This window comes from Sciurus carolinensis, chromosome 3, assembly GCF_902686445.1.
Source record: "Sciurus carolinensis chromosome 3, mSciCar1.2, whole genome shotgun sequence".
Taxonomy (NCBI): Eukaryota; Metazoa; Chordata; class Mammalia; order Rodentia; family Sciuridae; genus Sciurus; species Sciurus carolinensis.
The window spans coordinates 76,198,476-76,219,350 of NC_062215.1; the positions used below are offsets into that span (position 1 = coordinate 76,198,476).

At 36.3% G+C, this 20,875-nt stretch overlaps 1 long non-coding RNA gene across 1 annotated transcript in view; it reads right to left on the reverse strand.

Moving 5' to 3' along the window:
• Positions 1-4,988: 4,988 nt before the first annotated feature.
• Positions 4,989-20,875, reverse strand: part of LOC124978953 (uncharacterized) — a 53,049-nt gene continuing 37,162 nt past the window's right edge. The window contains exon 3 of the long non-coding RNA XR_007107593.1: positions 4,989-6,569. This is a non-coding gene — a long non-coding RNA (uncharacterized LOC124978953). The remainder of the gene's footprint in view (positions 6,570-20,875) is intronic.

A 20,875-nucleotide genomic window follows, 5' to 3' on the forward strand; every position in this document is an offset into this window, starting at 1 on the left:
TCTTTTCCTTAGAGGTCTCACAGGTTTCTCTCCATGGGTCAGGTCTTGGTACAGAAGGGATTGTGTTATCCCAAGTATCCTGCGTACACTATATATTGGGTTATTTTCTCAAGGTTAATTTTTCTTTCAAAGACAATTTACCTACATGAGTACACCCTCAAGTTAATGGTACTGAAACTAGATATGGTTCTATCCCAAAGGCAACTGTGTTCCTTAGATAATTTTGAAATTAAAAGTGGAAAAAATGATTAAATTTGTCCCTTTTTACAAATGTGTTCAGAAAAACTGATTAATTCTAAATCAGCTTGATAATAATCATGAGCTAATTAGAAGAATAATTGAGAAAACAGGAGTGAATGAAAACTGAATATTTATGCAAGACATGTTTATTTACAAAGTTTGATTAAAAGAAAAGGGAATGAAATTGTTGGGTGCTAATGCTGGCTATGCTTCCTTCAAAAGTTGTTTACTGCAGCTACTGATGTTGACTATGGAGAATCCTGGCTCAAAATGAAATCCCAACTCTTTATTCATGGCTCTTCATTCATGGCCTCAGACAATCACAGATCAAAAATATTTGAAAAATTATTGCATGACCTCACTTATACATGGATTCTGGAAGCGCTTATCTCCTAAAAGTTGAGATTAGAGTAGTGATTACCAAAGGCTATGTGAAACAGGGAGGAGAGAGATAGGGAAATGTTGATCAAAGGGTATCAAATTATAATTTAAAAACATAAATTCAGGTATAATACTTGGTAGTTAAGAATAATGTAATTTATATTTCAAAAATAATAGACAATATTTTGAATGTTCTCATCACAAAGAAATTTTTAATGTTTGAGGAGATAGATATGCTTACTCACATTTGAACATTATATAATGCATACCTTTATTAAAATATGCCATGGTACCCCATAATTATGTACCATTTTAAGCATCAATTCAATATTTTTTCAAGTTTAAAAAAGAAGATATTTTAGAAAATGCCAATCTCAAAAAACTAAAGGATGAATGATCTCACTGATAAGTGGATGATGACACATAATGGGGGGTGGGAGGGGTTAGTGTTAGGGTTAGAGTTAGGGTTAGGGAGGGGGGCAAGAATGGAGGAAGGAAGGACTGTATAGAGGGAAAAGAGGGGTGGGAGGGGTAGAGGGAAGGGAAAAAAATAACAGAATGAATCAAACAACATTACCCTATGTAGATTTATGATTACACAAATGGTAGGCCTTTACTCCATGTACAAACAGAGAAACAACATGTATCCCATTTGTTTACAATAAAAAAAAGAAAATATATTTTTATTGTACATCTATAAGATTGCCTTATCCTTATTCTCTAAACTGTACAGTATAATAACTATTGACATAATATTTACTTAGTATCAGGTATTATAAGTAATCTGGAGATGACTTAAAGTACACAAGACTCAAACACTATGCCAATGTACATAAGGGGCTTCTATAAGGGACTTGAGCATCTGTGGATGTACAGGATTCCTGGAACCATTCCCATGGATGCCACAGGAGAAGAGGGTTTGTGGAGTAAAGTTCAAAGAACTTTGGTCAACATGAAGAAGAGGTTGTGCCAATAGCTCTTAATTCACCACCCAGTGTTTGAATCTATAGCAGAGTTTCAATTAGAAAGGACGTCTTAAACCATTCGTGCAATGAATAGACCATTATTTTTCGTTAGAATGCTTGGTCTTTTCCTAAACTATACCATCAGATGCTCAGTGTCAAAAATGAATCTCCACAACATAAACTTTATTAATTTGCAAAAGACATTCTCTTTGCCATTTTTTCCTGTGAATTTGTAAAATTGCTATTTTACATTGCCAATGAATTCTGCAAATCAAAATAAAATTATTCGAAATGCTAATGTTATTCTGTATTCCTGATTAAGTCAACCAGATTAATTTTGTGCTTATTTGCAATTTACAACAAAATCTGTATTCATTTTTGCCACTCAGTCTACTTGGTACAGTTGCTAAACATTCCCATCAATATTGCAGACAAGATGGAGCACCCGATTAATCCAAATACCTAAACATAGTTTGCTGATCTTGACTAATTTATCTTGTATTGACAAAATCAAAAGTACTTAAGAAATAAGCATACAAAATGTTACTCGCCATCTTGTAAATGTCAACCTTATTGGGAGGCAGTATTATGTGCGGAATGCTTGCTTAATTTAAATGTTCAGCATAATTGAAATATGTTTTAATAAATCTTACATATTAAAATAATCTGGTTGCAATAGTACAAGAAAAATTAGACTCATTTGATAGCATTCTCATTTAAATACTTAGCACTCTGCTTGTACTCAATGATTATATCAAGTAAATCCTCCAAATTTGCAGTAAAAATGTAATTGAGAAATAATATAATAAAAATGTGAACAAGAAGTACATGCAATCTGCATTACAACTATAGAGCTAGTCAATAACAAAATAATTGATAGTAGTTGTTCTTTGATAGTTTAGAGTTACAATTTGAAACTGTTTACATTGCAGTTATGTAAATTTATGGTTTGGTTTCAAAACCACAATGTTATAGAATTCAGTCCTGTTAGCTCTTAAAGGCACACAATAAAATTATAATATCGAATTCTTTTTTCCTACATTTTTATTGGTACATTACAGTTGTACATAATGATGGGATTTGTTGTTCCATATTTGTAAATGTATATAATATAGCAATATCTTTTGGCCAATATCACTCCCCAGCATTAAATTCTTTATTGTTGATTCATTAAGGAAAAGACATTCTCCATGGAAAAATGTAAATTCTGTATAATTTCCTGTATTTTCTCCAGTTCTGGCCATATATTTGTTCCTGATCATTGCTTTTCATGACAAGAGAGACTCAATTCTTGTTAGCACCTCAAAAGTATATCCACACCCAGCTTTCACGACCTGGTTACTTTCACTTCCCAAATGGAGTTTGGTCAATAGCACATTCCTGAGTTTTTATCTGAACTTTCCAGAGAGAATTGCACCTCTCTCGGCTCTGCACATGTACCATTACTAAAGTACCAACTACCCTGTCACTTTAAAATTAGATGACCTGTTTCTTCTATTGCTAACGAGATCTTGAAAAGTATGGTGGAAGTGTTCCTCACCACTGAAATTGCAGAACACCACACAGCACCTAATGCTGGCAGGCAGTTCAACACATGCTTGTTAGACAATTAAGGAAACAGAATCGAATTGAGTTTGCCAAACAGAAATGTGTTTCAGTATGCTCTAGAAGGCTTTTTAGTATCTAGTGATTCATCCCACTGGCACTATGCCAACGTTTGTGGGTTTGGAAGAATAAAAAGACATCTCGTGAACTCCATTGATGGAAAGCAAGGAAGCCACCATTTCCCACCCATTTCCCAGTTACCTGACACATGGAGGTTGCTCAGCCCATTTCTGGCAACATAAATACAGGCTTTCTTTCCAAGGTCTTCGAATCTTGTGGATGGTTTGGCACTATGTTACAGTATACAGTCCATCCAGGAATACTGAATTTCTTCTACCAATCAATTGTTTTTCCTGGCATATCACTTCTTACATATATTCTAGAACAAAGTTTTACCAAAAAGTTAAATTTATGGGAAAAACATATCAAAAAAATTCATGTTACATATAAATGAGTAGCCAAGATATTGAGACAAGTAATTCCTGGTAAGTCCTAGACTTTGAGTCACCATGGACTTCCTTATCAAACATGGTTTGTCTCATGTGAGCCCAGCAAGAACATGGTACCTCTTATGCTCCAGGAAGTTTCCTCTAGTCCTTCAGTGACTAGGACCTGGAACCTAAACAGCTCCATCTCCACAGAAAGCTCCAGTTGGCTCTCTGTAAGTGGGTAAGAACTGCACTCTCAGAAGAGTGGGCCCCAGCCTGCCAGTCTCTCTCCAATGACTTCTTGCTGAACACATAGACTCTGATGGTCTGAGACTCTGAGCAAACAGTGCTGTCGCCATTAGGGAAGATTTTGCTACACAATTCCTCAGTGTGCATTGCTATACATGCACCACTCTGAATCCATGTGTTCAGAGACTTTCTTTTCTCTTTCCCAAAGAATAGTCACTGAGTTCCTACAGAGAAGTGAACAGAAGAAGGTGTTAACCCTACTTTTATGATTTATATTTCCTAGACATCGAATACATGCTAAGTCAATGTTTCTTGGCTCACTTATTTTCTCTCTTCCTTTTATGGCTTTGAAAAGACTTAGCATGAATTCTCATTATTTGTGGAAGTGTGCATGTGTGTGTGTGTGTGTGTGTGTGTGTGTGTGTGTGTGTACCTGTGTGGGTTTGATACCATGACTATTTTCTAAACACACCCACAAGCACACACCCAGAGAGGCATTCTTCTAATACAGTAAGCTGGTTTTTTTTTTTTTTTTTTTTTTTTTTTTCTGTTTCTCCCAATCAAATATTTTGTAGCTTACATATAGATTGTATTTTCTTTATTTTTCTCTATCACCTACAATATGTAACACAACGTGTTGAATACGGAAGTTCTTCAAGGTACACCTGGCAACTAATATATAGATAAATAAACACATAAATGTGGAATTAAAGTTTGTCATTATTCACTTAGAGTGAAACAACAAAAATATTTTTAGAAACTCCATAACTTATAGTTGATTTCTAAATCTAAATATTGAGTATCTCTGCCTGTATGACAATTATACTTCACAGCATCTTGACAGAAGTCTGGACCATCTGACTTGTTCAACCAATTAAATGGATTGCAAGTAGTCTTACCTGTTTCTGAGCAGAACTGCTAAAAACAGCTGTGTAATTCCATCATCTGTGTTTCTTCTCTGTGCTCTGAGACCAGTATGTCCTACATGGGGTCTTCTTTACCACCACATTCTAGGATTCAGGAGATATGGAATCTCAGCTAAACTCAAAGATGACATGAACCAAGGGCAAGAAATAAACCTTTACTGTTTGAAGCCATTGAAATGTAGGTGTTTTTTATTTGTATTTTTTTAATAATTAAAGCACAATCTGATTAATTAACTAAGCCAACCAATTAATGGTGTATCAGTGACTTGTCAATCTGATGGAAGAGTTATTCAGAGTTGCTAACAATCCAAGAGACAGAACTGCTTAAAGGAAGAAAGCTCCCATTACCTAAGAAGCCACTGGGCATCAAGTCTTAGATACTCTGATATTTGTAGTTCTTACAACCATATCCAGGTAGGATCCATCATAGCCTACCTGAGAAGCCTCAAGTAACAATTGTGATTACATCTGAGTTTTTACTGTGTTTCTGCTCTCTGTTATATTTTAGTCTTCACAATGATCTTACATCTTATGACAGGCCTAGAGACCTTACTGCTGGGCATTTCTGTCCTTAGGTACTTGTGAGTTGTGTGTGTCTGTGAGCACGGGTGATGGGAAAGACAAAATGAGAAGTATGTACTTGGTTTCTGTCACCCAGTTTCTGATAAGGAGCTCCTGAAACACTTGAGATGCCTTAAATGAAAGGAGTGAGAAGAACACGTGCTGTTATTCATAATAAACGCTTTTCAACCACACTTGAGTTTATGCTAATAAGTTAACCCTTTAAGGATGGGACTGGGAGGATGGAGCTGGTTGCTAAGGATGGGATTAGAGGGTTGAAAATTTGAACCCCACACCCTCACCTCCTGGGAGGGGAGAAGGGATGGAGAGTGAACTAATAAGCAAAAGCCAATGATTTAGTCAATCATACTGCATAATAGAACATCTATAAAAATCTTAAACAAAAATATTTCTAAAGTTTCCAGGTTGCTGAACACCTGGAGGTCCTGAATGGGTGGCACACCCCCGAGGGCCTGGAAGCTCTGCTTCATACCGCACACCCTATCCTATACCTTTTTTCCATTTGCCTGCTCTTTGGTATCCTTTGTAATGATGCTTATAATGAACTATTAAAAAAATCCCATATCCCAGGGTTTTGTAAACCTTATAGGAATTATCAAGTTGGAGGAGAAGATTATAGGGACCCCAGATTTAGAGCCTAATTTTCTGTACAGGTGACAACATAGGACTTGGGATTGGCATCTGCAGTGGGCAGACAGTCTTATGGGTCTGAGCCCTTGAACTGTGAATTTGCACTAACTCCAGGGAACTTCTACAAGAATTTAGTTAAATTGCTAGGAACACAGTTGGCGTCCAGAGATAAATGGAAAATTACTCGGCATGGAGAGGATTCACACTTACTATCTTAGGTGTTGTGAGTGTGCAGGAAATCAACAGATTTTCTTTTTATAGGGTGACTGTGGAAAAGATTTACAACTCATGGCACCAATGCATTTTATAGAGTAGTTCAAGTTCCCGTGCTGCAATGGATTTGTTCATGTGTGAAATGGGCAGTGATGCTTCCTACATCATAATACAATTTCAAAAATAAACATCAAGTACTACACATGAGAATCCTTTGAAGATACAGTCTCTTCTATGTAAGTTATTTCCTCCATTACTAACAGAGGGAAAGCAGCAGATCACTTCTGATAGTCCCAAGGAGTCACCAGAACAGAGATGGAAGAAGAAAAATGTTTCACAAGTGCACATGCCTGGTGGAGAAAAAAAGAAGAAGAAAGGACAAATGAATATGATTTAAATTCTAAACTTCCAACCATCCATAATTTTCCAATATCAAAGAAATAGAGAAAAAATGATTCATGGACTCTTTCTAGTAACTAAAAAGAGGGAAACCACAAAACAAATAAAAGTTTAACTCTTAGTGGCCTACTAGCTGAAGCAAACCTCACTTGGAATCACCAGTGCAAGGAATCAAAATGGCCCTTAAAAATTTGAACTTTCATTTTACAAAGGAAAACTGAGGCCTGATGAGAAGAAAGTAACTTATTCAGACTCATTCTGGTAATTAGTTCTCTTCAGACACTTGGTAAACTTTAGGACATCAGGGCTTTCTTGAGCTCAATTTTACACCCTAAAAAAATAATGCAAAAGTAGATTTCATGTTTTGTGTTCTTAGTTATAATGCAGGAAGCAGTTCAAACTTATCTGAGTTCTCTGCTACCTGAAATCCACGCCTAGAAATCCACGTTTATTTACTCTGTTATTTGTCCTCATAATTCTAATGAATTAGAATTGCATTCTAATTCATTCCATCATGCAGGGAACTACATTTAGACTGCAAATGGCATATCAGGAAACGAAGTATTCCTTAGAAGAAAAATGTCTTTGTGTTTACCTTTGATAAGCCCGTCTTTCAAATCTTGATTACATTAGATTAATGGTCTAACTTGAGAGCTTAGAGAATAAAATCGTTACAAGGCAACACAGCTAATAGGCCGCCTAAACAGAGGCTGAAGTTTTAATGAACATTAAGATGCTTCTTCTGAGTTAGGATCTAGGAAAAGGATTAGTGGGTATTTTAAGTGAACAAGGTGTACATGGATTTAAGGCATCAAATACCTGATTCCCTTTGAACTTTACAAGGTACTTCAAGTATCAAACAGGGCCACTGACTCTAGTTAAAATTGTAATTATTTGCAAAAGTCCAAGTACTGTTAATAGATGTATCTTTATGATAATTTTAATAATCATCATCATAATAGAAGAAAAAGGTTGGCACTCATTAATACTTTAACATGAGTATAAATTTTTCTGTGAGAATATTAATAAAAACTTAAAAGTGGGCTTCTCAAAGGGAACTCGGCATAGAACTTGGCTTCCCTCACACACACTATTTGGTGGACAGTCATGGTTCCTACACCTGGAAAGGGTGAAACAACCCTCCTACACAGTGAGCACTTGTTAAATGACACCAAGAAACACACAGGCATGATTTTATACAAAGCTAAATCTTAGTCCTGGTCTCTATCAAGCTTCTGTCATATATTTCCACTGTTTTTATCTTCAATTTTAATCTTCCCTATTCTATTCTTTTTGCTCATTCACCTTGGCCCATTCTATTCCTTGACTTCTTCCAGGTCAATTCTTGTGTGTGAATACTCTTTCTTACTAAATTATGAACCTGCCCTCAGGGCTTAAGTGAGACCCATTTTCTCCAGCAGTCTTCTCTTACAACTGGTTTTCATGATTATCTTTCCTCAGTCACATCTCTCTAGGATAAAATATTTATGTTACACAACCACATGCAGATGGATCTTCCCATGTAAGTTTTTGTAACTCACCTGATTCAGGGAGCATGATTGTCCTTCTTGAATGGTTATGTCTAAACTTTGTTTCAGGGGCTTCCTATTACACTGTTATGACAACTTGGTTCAAGGAGATGAATGGGAACAAATATCTAATTACCTTTATTTGTGGGAACACTTCTGAATACTGTGTACATAACCCAAGAGTACCCTTGTAGGATCTAATTTCAAATTTCAACAGTAATTCAATATATATGATCTAAAAGAGGAAAGTGACTTATAGCCTCTATGTTCATCAGATGAGATCAACACCCATAAGCATACACCATAAGCACATTTCACAGCTTTCAGAGGATGGATTTTGCATTCAAAAACATAGTTCCTGCCCTTTAACCATAACCACAGAGGTATATTGCACTGTGCTAGAAACCAGGAAGCTCCAGTTGAACACAGTTATTTTTTGGAAGATCAACAGTTATAGGAAACTTTTTTTAATTAAAACCAAAACAGACTTCTTATAGTACATAATACAAAATGCTTATAATTTTAAAATTTAACTTGGGTCTTGATTAAGACCTTTGATTCCAGCATCTGTTTCAGGCAACCACCACATGTACTCTGGAGTAATTTGTTCTTCAGTGAGAGAGAGAGAGAGAGAGAGAGATAGAGAGAGACAGAGAGAGAAAGAGAGAGAGAGAAAGAACCCCATGGAGACATCTCTATCATATGAGGATGCATTGAGCCTCCAGTTAAACAACTTGCCTTTGTGCATGGCATACCACCAGAATCTGCCCTGAGAGTTCACAGAAGGAAACTTTGATGTGCTCTTACCCAGAAAAGCATGTCTGCAAAAGCACGTTAAAGACAGTATTCACTGTGTCCTGCCTCACCATTGTAATTAACCAAACAGTTTTGTTTAATTAGAGCAAACGTGTCTGGAATGCTATAATTACTTGTTAGTAAGAAAAACATTTGCTCTAATTAGGCATTCACTGGAAATTTTTTAAATCACTTATATTAGCCATTAAAACTGAAATGGTACTTCCAGATTGGATTTCCCATGTCAGCGAACTAAGCAGTTCAGCAGACTCCTGACCCAAACCTGACTGATGTCAGCTCTGGATGGCACAAAAGGAAAAGAATGGAACACAGGTAAATAGGTGGGGAGATCAAGGTGCTGAACAGTCACTCCCAGCAGAAGTCACCAATGTAGAGGGGCCGGCTGAGATCCGATGACGCGTTTGTGTAGAACAAAGCATGGAAAAAGAAGGGTGGGAAGGAAGAGAGACAGGGAGGAGAGGAAGAATGCAACATTTATTTATCCAACAAATAAGTAGGTCTACCCAATGGACAGAATAGTTTGTGCTCACTCAGGTTTGGAAGAAATTAAACATTAATGCAAAACAACAGCAAAACAACATCACAAAGCAAGGCACAAACCATGGTGCAATATTAAAAATCTCGTTAGTCAAAATATGATAAACTGTCACAAAATGATAGAGGCCTGAGGCTTACTTGTTATTTCTGAAGGGTAACTGTCCATCAAATAGGAAGTTGTCAGGCAGTCTTGCCCAATAGGTAGGGTGTTGTTATTACTGTGTGTTTGTTTTGAACGAGAGAAGGGAAGAGCACACATTCCTAAGTAAGCACACAGGGTCAAGTATATTATATTAGATTTTTTAAATATGTATTTTGATTGCATTGAAAATACAATTATGTCCAATTTCAACCAGATAGTTTTTTCCCAACATTCTTTTTTTAAGATTCTTTTTTTCCTTGGAAATGCCATTGAAGAAATTTTCCTGGATCAAAACATCACAAATTGTAAAAATTATAATTGTGGTTGATAAGGGCTGACTCACACATTACTCCATTTAGGACTTCAACTGCTGTCTTCGTTTTTCCTCCTTCTTTCCATAAAAGCTTCCAAAATTGTACATTTCAATCACTGGAATGCAGTTAGCATATTTTCGTTTTCTTTTAAAGCTATTCCAAGCTTCGGTGACAATAAATACTATGTGTTTTCTCTTTAGACAGATGCCACATCTGTCACATACAGGCAGCTATTGTTCTATTTTCTAATTCATCCCTTTCCATGTCATAAATCTTAGTGAAGGAAAGTCACATCTACATGTACAACTAATTTGACTGTTTTGACTGAACCAAGGGGCTATTACCTGCTTGCTGATAACTTAGTTAAATAACTGGCTGTCAGAAGGATGGTGCCGGCGGATGTTAAAGCGCAGTGAGAGGGACTGACAGAGACTGTGTTCTGCCACTGGGCAAGGATTGCAATGGAACCAGAGGTAGCACACCGAGGCCAGTCCAGTCCTGAAAGTGCCAGCGTAAGCAACATTTATTTTATGATTCAGTTTTCTCTGATTAAATAAGCATAATAATTTCAATAATGTGTCTTGGTTTTTGAAAATTGCTCTTCCCACGAGTCCATTTATGTGCATATTTAATTAATGCTCTCCCAGTGATGTCCCGTGATTCAAATTCTGGGTCCTCCTCAAGGCACTCACAGTTCAGTGGAACAAGGGCTGGATTCTTTTTCTCAGCCTTCACCATGTGGTACTGTTCCTCTGCCTGGCCCATCATGCCTGAAGCACTGAAGATTCCTCCCTTCCCCACTCCTTTCTTTCTTATTATTTTGAAGTTCTACTCTCAGCCATTTCCGTATGTTCAATTACTAACTCATTGTAATATTAAACTATTGACACTTTTTGAATACCCAACTATCTTGTGAACATCACTCTAGTGTTCCTCTCAGGTACCTAGAATCCAATCTCCACATCTCTTCTTGTCTTTCTCTCCAAGCCTGTTCTTCATCCATCAGTTACTGCCTCAGTGAATGGCTCTGCCTCCCATACAGTTGCTCAAGACTTAGCCCTGGTCAGCAGCCTTAACTCTTCTCAGCCTCAAGCAGTACTTTTAATGAATCACTGGGAAATTTAATCACACTCCATTTACGTATCTCAAATCCATCTACTTGTTTCACATACCACATACATGACCGCTCAAAGGCAGACAACCTGTAATTTATCTTTGAATAGTAGCACTCTTCAAATATAGAGATACTCTACAGTTTGTTCCCTTTATCACCCACTCTCTGCTGTGCTGGGTAAGCATTCTCATGTGACTAAAATTCTTATGTGTTTAGATGACACATGCTTTTAATCCAAATTTGAGAGACTGAGGCACTACGATCACAAGTTTGAGGCCAACCTCAGCAACTTAGCAAAACAGTCTCAAAATAAAAAGTAAAAGGGGACGGGAATGTGGTTCAGTGTCAGAGGACCCCTGGGTTCAATTACCAGTAACACACACACACACAATATCCTAACATTTGTATTATACACATAAACCTAATGTTTGAACATCATGAAAAATTTCAGTCTTTAATAAACAACTCTGAAGTTAAAAGATAAGTACAAATCCAAATTGCAAACTTCTAGAAAATAATGATAATGAAAACAATACATTTAGAGTCAAGATGCTGCAAAAGATTTGCTCAGAAAAAAGCATCATTATAAATACTCATAAAATATAGAAGAAATAATGAGTATACACAAATTAAGCATCTTACTGAATGTTAGAACAAAAAGTTGAAAAATAACCACATTTACAGAAATAGAAGTAATTCTTAAAGATAAAACACAAATTCATGTTTTGGAAAATAAATCACCACCACCACCTCCAACAACAAAAAATACCAATAAATGAGTGTTTTTAATTTGAAAAAAAAAAAAAAAAACAACACTAATTTACCTGAGGAAAAAAAGAAAAAAAAATCTATAAAAGAAACACAATGTGTTTATAAGTGGAAAATAATCACTGAAACAAAAATAAGAGAATAAACTGTAAGATTTTTTCTTTCAAACTCAAAACAACAACAACAAAAAAAAACAGAAAATTGAATGAAATAGATAATATTGTAACTAAATATTTTTTACCAAAGCTGCCTTCTTAAGCACAGAAATTGAATAGAGTGATTTCTACACAGCAGAAAACCTTGACAAGAGTACAAAGAACATCAGAAACAAAAGGCTTCATAGGAGAATTGCACCCAAGTTGCAAAATTCCATTACCATTTGAAATGTTTCAGAATGTAGGGGCAAAGGGCCTTTTTAAAATTATTTTAATGCAGAAAACGTAATATTGATCCAAAAATAAAAATTCACAAAACAAAAAATGTTGGACTTTTTTTTTTTTTTTAACAAACCCTTATGCTAGGAATTCAAGGATGGTTCACTCTTAAGAAATAGATTTATACAAGTATGTTATTTTATTTAATTATAGATCTTATATGTGCTACACCACAAAAATGAGATTTAACAATATTCATCTGCATTCTTGGTAAAACAACAACAAATACAATATAATAGAAGCTGGTGGTTACTTATTTATATATGGTCATGTGAATACACACAAACACATACATACACCCCAGATCTAGATTAGAGGGTAGGCAGATCCTGGTAAACACTGCCTCTTCTTTCAGACAGTAGCAAGACAAAGATTTTCACCTTCCCCCAACTTCTATGTTTTTTAACTTTCTTATTGGAGGCATTAATACATCAAAACAGAAGATCTCAGATTAAAAGTTGCAAAGGGGTATAAAACACACTATTTTGTGAATGATATAATTGTGTAAAAAGAAGATTCTCAGTTTCTGGAAGAAGGACAAAACACCATAAAATGAGATGGGGTTTTCATATAAGAACCAACTACCATATGATGGGGCAATTTCACTAGTGAATATATATTCAAAGGAAGTGAAGTCAGTGTGTTGAAGAGACATCTGTGAGTTTATGTTCACCGCAGCAGTAGTCACATAGCCAAGAAGTGGAAACAATCTAAGTGTCCATAAACTGATACATGGATAAACAAAATGTGCCATATTTACAAAATGGAACACTCTTCAGCCACAAAAACATAATTTTGTCACATATGGCAATAGGGATGGAACTAAATATCTTTACAGTAAATGAAATTATCTAGGCATAGAAAGAAAAGGACTGCATGTATAACTCAAATGTGGAAACTAAAAAAATTTTCTGATAGAAGTTGAGAGGTGGTTAAGTTGGGGTGGGAATGGGGAAAGGTTGATTAAGATACTAAGTTACAGTTAGATAAAAGTAAGAAGTTTTGGTATACTGTTACCCAATAGGATGACCATAGATAACAATTATGTGTTGGGTATTTCAAAAAGCTAAAAGAAAGGATTTTCAAAAATTTTAACCTAAGAAATAATACATTTTTGAGGAAATAAATATGGTTAAATTGTGATAAACTTTACACAATGTATTTTTGACTCAAAACATCATGTTATCTCCTGGATATGTATAATGTTATGTTTTATGCATCAGTTAAAAGTAAATTTAAAAAAAAATTAATAATAAAGGGAACTGAAAACAAACAAGTGAAAAACAACTAAAAGGAACAAAAGAGATATAATGGAAAGGAAGACTTCACTTTTCTAACAAGAAAAAACAAGGCTGGTATACATATAACAAGATATATACATAAAACAACCGCATGCAAAAACTTAGGAAAATCCTTAAGAACTCAAAAGCAGATTTGACCCAATAGAAATATGTTTATATATAGCATGATTTTAATAGAATGACAAATCTCCTAAAGATGTCCATTGTAAGTTATTTATAAATTAACATCGAGACATCAGGGTTTATTTCAGAATTAGATAAGCTAAAATTCTAAACCTTACATAAACAATGAATTATATGCTCTAATGACACTGAAAGTAAAAAGGTAATAAGGAACCTTGAGAGACATTAAATGTATTATCAAGATTCAACAATCCTAGCATACAGTACTGGAAAAATGAATAGAAAGTCAAAACAAAGAAATGGAAAGGTCTAACATAAACCCAAATATAAGAAATTTTGTGTAGAACGTGAGGAATTTCAAGCCACAAAAGAAAGTGTTTTAGACTACATCTAAATAAGAGGCTTTTAGTTCCAAAAACACATGGAAAGACAAATGAGGAACTGAGAAAATATTTCAATTTTGTTCAGAGCATGGTTTTTGCAATAGCATCAAATCACCCAAGAGGCCATCAACCAGGGCTTGTTAAATTCTTCTGTACTCATTCATTGAAATCCTAAGCAGGTGGAAATTAATATACCTATATGGGAAGATTTGCAGAAGATGGCTAATTGAAGACACAAGGCTGAGAAGTGTGACTGTTTTTACCTTTGGAATAAGCAAGGGAGTAGAAGCGTATCTTTGTATTTGCCTAAGGAAACACCAGAAGTCAGCAACATGCTCTCACTTTCTTCCAAGTTTTGCATAAGCTAATCCTGTCTGGGTGGGCTTTCCTCCTTTGCCTTCTGACCTTTTTTATTGATCCTTTGGGTCTCCCTTACTATTTATATTTCTCTGGGAAATTTTATAGGTTCTGTGCAGGATAATTTGTTAGTACTCTGACCACATTCTCATCTTAAGTTTAATTTCTCTTTATCAAACAATTCTCTAATTGTCTGTTTGTTTCCCCTTATGTGCCCTGAATGAACAATCATAGTTTGACCCCACCGATTATATTTATTTTGATCATCAAAGTACAAGAACAGCAAATTGAACAAATTCAATTAACATATTGTCACCCTATTAGTGATACAATATAAATTAAGTGTGACCATAGTAAAAGCAGCACGTTAGCATTCTTGTGGGAAAAGGGAAGGAATCTGAAGAGGGTTTGGCTTTACATGTCTATTCCATTTTCTCCCTCCCTCATCTTCCCAAATGATTAACCACACACATGCCTTTTGGCTGTTCGTCTTCTTTTAAGAGATCTATTCATATTACAGACTGAGGAACTGAGTGGACTTTTGGGAAAAGTTTGTTAATTCTGTCAAGATACGCACAGAACATGAGTCTTTCCTAATTAATGACATACTGCATGGTACACCCATTCAAGATGAAAAAGTAAAAATCTTTGATTGGAACATGCTATATTCCAGGAACTTTCCACATCTTTAATGTAAGTTGTCTCTCAAAAAATAAAAGGAAAAAAAGTCTTACAAACAAAAAGAACTTACTGCCATGGTGGAAGAGAAAGGGTTTTCTAGTCAGAAATAAACTGGGTGATAAGACAAGAGTTGACTTTTCCATCCACCATTCTAGTTTATTTCCAATCAAGTATTTGTTGCAGATACCTAATGTGATTCATCTACAATTTGTGTCTCCTACTGATAAAACCCCAACAGCCACCAGACCAAGGAAAGTTAAAAATTACTTCATCCTTAATACATTCTGATTTTGCTTCCTTGACTTGTTAGAAAATCAGAGTAGTTTGGGGGCTTCCATACTAGTCCCCAAGACCTCTCTAGAAATTTACAGAACAGGGACCTGGGGAGATGACCAGACCTGTGCTACCAGGTGTGTGGTAGTGGTACAGGAAGGCACATCAGTGTGCAGTCAGGCCCCGTCACATCTCAGCCCCCCAAACACAGAGAGCTTGAGATGCAGCTCCGTGGCAGAGCGCACACTTAGTACTCTGGGGGCCTTGGGTTTGATCCTCAGCACCACAAACAATAATCATAATAAAATTAATTAATAAAGTTGTTACTCTTACACCACATCCTTTTCAAATACCACGAATAATGCCCTTGGTTAATGTTCTCACCTGAATTTTCTAGGAGGATCTTCATTTATTTTCAGGTTTTTAAAAGTGATTTTAAAAAACTTTTTATTCGGTCATTCATGGGGGAAGTTTACTGTTAATAAAATAAACCGTCATTTGGAAGATGCCTGTACTGGTGTGGGTTAGAATTAGTCCTTTAGTCTCTTCTCATGTCCCCAGGGAGCCTGGTATGAACCATATCTGCTCTTTGATGAACAGATTGGGTCTTCCTTCCAAAGAAGAAAAAAAGATTTTATCATTTTATGCCTTTGAAATCAGCTTTGCTCCATTATTAAAAATGTCAGTTCAGGGAGAGTAGTCACACCTATTTTGTCCTTCATATTACCAGATCTCTTTCAATGTTTCCATCTCTCTGATTTTGCTTGTTTCATTTTCCATTCTGATGACAACAGCTGTTTCAAGGACCCCCGGTATGCTTCCTCAGCTTTTCATTCCTTCACTCTCTGGTTTTGCTCCTTTGTTATTGTTTTCTGTTTTATTTGCCCAGGTTCCTTTTTAAGTTCTTCTGAACCAGGGTTCTCCCTTTGGCACTGTTGGCATTACTGTCAGGGAGACCCTTTGGTGTGTGTGGTTGGTGGGAGTTCGTCCTGTCTGTTACAGGGTATTTAGCAACATCACTTGCCTTTGGCCACTAGATACCAGGACACACACCCCCACCCCAGTGTCGCAACCAAAAATACTTCCAGACATAGACAAATATCCTGTGGAGTCAAAACCATCTCAAAAAAATTATTTATCACTGAACAGTTTCTTGGTGATCATTCCCACATTGTGTGTGTGTGTTCCCTCCCTCCTGAACCCCATGGTTGGTGCCGTTTCAGAGTTTCCATGTTTGCCATTGTTTTTGCTTTGTTGTTTGATTCTATAGACTTGCTCATATTTAATATGACTTGAGTCCTTTACAGCTCGCGTGTGTTCTTTTACAGCTTTTAACTTTTATTGCAGATTTCATTGTATCATATCTGTACATGCATGTAACATATTTTGGTCATTTCCATCCCCTCAACAACCATTCATAACCTCTCCTGTCTCCTCCCTTTTCACTAATAATCTATCTCCTACATTCATGCTTTTTTTTTTTCTCCTAGATTCCACATATGAGAGAAAACCTGTAATACTTGTCTTTCCAAGTCTGGTTTATTTCTCTTAACATAATGACCTCCAGTTTCTTTCAAATGACATGATTTCATCCTTCTTTGTCACTAAATAAAATTCTATTTGTGTGTGTGTGTGTGAGTCACATTTTCTTTATTCATTCATCTCTTGATGGACAATTGAGAATTGTGCAAGTATCTGTAAGTATGCTGTCTTTAATTCTTTTGGATATGTACCAAGGAGCTGTATAACTGAATCATATGGTAGTTCTATTTTTAGTTTTTTGAGGAACCACCATACTGATTTCCACAGTGACTATAGTAACATACATTATCACCAACAGTGTATGAGTGATACTTTTTTCCATCCATCCTAACCAGCATTTATTTGTTGTTTGTATTTTTAATAATTGTCATTCTGGTTGAAATGATGTGCATTTCCCTGAAGGTTAAAGAAGTTGAACCTTTTCATATAATTACTGGCTAATTTGTACTTCTTCTTTTGTAAAATGTCTGTTCAGTTTATTTGACAATTTATTGATTGGGCTTTTTTTTTTTTGGAGGGTGTTAAGTTTTTTGAATTCTTTGTATATTCTCTATATTAATCCTCTGTTGGAAGAGTAGCTGATAAGGATTTTCTCAAATTCTGCAGGTTGTTCCTTCACTCTGTCACTTCCTTTTCTGTGAAGAAATTTTTAACTTGATGCCATCCTATTCATCAATCTTTGCTACTACTTCCTGAGCTATAGGAGTCTGATTCAGGAAGGAGTTGCCTGTGCCTTTATTTTAAAGTATTTCCTTTATATTTTCTGCTAGCAATTTCAATGTTTCAGGTCTTATGCTTAACTATTTGATCCATTTTGAATTCAGTTTTTGTATAGGGCAATATCTGCTTTTCTTATCCAGTGAGCTGGATAAGAAATCCCAAGCACCATAGCACCATAAATTCTGACAGTAGATGGCAAGACAGAGAGACAACATCCAAATTTACTTTACCATAGAGATCCAGCCTGGATGCACCCTAGATGGAATTTCTTGACAGGACCACCTGCTAGGTGAGGGAGCACGTTGGGACCACTTCAGAAAATAAGGTAAGAACTGGGATCCAAAATCATTTTATGACCCTGTAGGGACAGATTTCAAATCACAGTACCACCACTCAATTTCCCAGTGTTAGGTCACTGAGGAAGTCAGAATGTTTTAGGAGGGCCAAACCTGCTCCAGATAGCCGTACACTAGAGAATACCAGCAACCAGTTACAAAGGTTGTCTTCTTCCCTTCGTTGCTTCTCATCTCCCAGTGAAGTTAGACACAAGCTGTACACCAGTGACATGGAGTGGAAGCATTAGGATTTATAGCTCTTTCTTATGAAGATGAATGAATGATGAAATGTACAGGGGACTCCTGAGTATTCAAGTGTGTGGAGCCTCGCCTACTGCACGCAGGAGTGGTTGCACTTTTCTTTCTCCAGGATGATGATAAGCCTTGTGAGGGCAGGGCCAGCATCCTATTTATCTTTTTTTTTTTTTTTTTTTTGGTGGTAGGGTGTGAGTGATACCTGGTATTGAACTCAGGGGCATTCAATCACTGAGTCACATCCCCAGTCTAATTTTGTATTTTATTTAGACACAGGATCTCACTGAGTTACTTAGCACCTTGATTTTTCTGAGTCGACTTTGAACTCGTGATCCTCCTGTTTCAGCCTCCCAAGCTGCTGGGATTACAGGTATGCATGATCCTACCCAGCTTCATCTTTGAATTCCAGATATGGCATATGGTAAATATTCAATTCATAATGAATTAAATTTTTTAAAGTAAGGTTCCTGCCTAAACTGAGACATGCACTATCTCTCTCCTGCAAAATTACCAAAAATGTTCAGTATTTGGAAGGAAAGAAAAACACCACATTTGAATAGAAACCTCTGTACCACCAGCACTAATTTACCAAAATAGAAAAAGCAAGAATGAGATCATAGCACATGGGTAGCTGGCAATAGTTTTCCTGGCCTGCATCTAAGATATTTGATCTTTTTGAGGGAAGTATCAAATTTTATCTTACATTAAATCTGACTCCAATTGGAAGACGAAATCCCAATTCCAAAAATGAGCTGGGTCGGAGTTCAATCCCCAAAGAGTAAAGGAAAAGAAGATAAAAAAAATTATTTGAAGCACTCTGCAGGAGACAATTTTTCTTCTTGGACTTCTCAATTCATTTCTCACAGTACAATTTCAAAGAGTGAAATAGGGATTTGTCTAGCTTCTCCTTCCCCTTGAATTATCAGGGAATTACCCTTTGCAATCTCTACTCTGGGCCTTGAACTCATCAGGGTTCCAAAGCTGCTACAAGTCATTCACTCTGTTATCTCCTGGCAAAAGTGAAACAGCTCAGGTGTCCAGCAGCTGTTATCAATTCTGACTGCCGAGGCTCCACAGTTATGGGAAAAGAGAGCCTGCTCTCTGATAGAGATAAATAAATGGCTTCACCCTTGAGGCCTCCTGCATAGTTTGCAGAGAGGATTACCAATCAGTTGTGATTTGCAAAGGCCAAAAATGTACTTTTTGCCCCAATTCTCTGGGCCTCAAGTCTGTGGGTGGCAGGCACAGGGGGATCCCAAGCCTACTAATGATTAATGAACAGACCTGTGTTCTTTTGTTGGACTCTACCACTTACTAGCTGAATAACTTGGATAAAGCCCTTAAACCTTTGAACATGTGTTTCTGTAACTGTAAAATAGAAGCAATCGATATCTACTTCGTATGGGTTGTTGTGAAAATTGAAGCAGACATTGTTTGGAAGAACATGCCTCCAAGAAGCTCTCCAGTGGGCTAGAGTGACTACCCTTGACAATGTACCTATACTTCTTTGAGGGTGGTGTGCATAGGTCTTCATCAATTTTAGAACACGTCCTTATAATTCAGATCTTCTAGAGGGAAGAGTGTTTGAGGTTGGGACATCCATAAGTTTTCAGTGGAAGTTCAAACTCACAAAACTGTGTGTGAAGCAATCATTTTAATAGTTATCTGGTGAATCAAGAGACTCTATATTTTCATGCACATCATTAAAATGTTGAATGTCAATCAAAGATATCATATTTTATTGTAAGCATTTTTCTTTAATTCAAAAATCCTTCACAGTATATTTGAAACCCAAGCCTTTAATGCTGGCCTCCCAAACTTGACTCCATCTGGATCCTGCTGCTCTGTTCTCCCTTCCTGTCTACCTCTTCACCATTGTGTTTGTCACACTTTCCAATGATAGAATTAAGCACTTTCTATCCACTATTTCTGAAAAGTCCTGTCCCCGGAACTTACCATAATTACTTGTTTCTCAGCATTTAATGTCCATCTTCACTATCCACTCTTTGATGACACCCCAAACACAGAACAACACATCCAACATACAATAACCTCATCTCTCTATTAAACTTATTTGCAACACAACATGGATGGCTATTTGACAGCTTCTTGGCATTTTATTTCCTTCCTTAATGTCTACTCTTGGTTCCACTCATAAAAGTTTCTAGGAGTGGCAATGCACAACATAAGTTCTTAAATTATTAGTTTTAATCACTACTCCAAACTTCCAGCAACTTTTAACATCATAAAACTTATGAAACTATGTTTGCTTAATTTGCATTTGGGGGATGTCAAATTTTGAATGAATGATTGTATCAAAATGAAAATAAAATAATACCAAATCAGCTTTCTCGAATTCTCTTCACAGATATGAAGGAGAAGAAAAGCAATAGTAGAAAGTTGCATTTTTTTTTAAACACAAGATATGGAGTCCAGTTCAAGGCACAATGAAGAGGGCAGTGCTGGCTACCCAGGTATTATAAGTCTGGAGAAGACCTGTCTGTGATGATGATGGACCACACTAAGAAGTCACACAGAAGCCCATGCTGAGAAATGGGAATGAAGATGAAAGCATTCACAGAAGTTATTTGGCACCAAGAATAAATGCAGGTGGCAGAGACACTTGGGGTGGA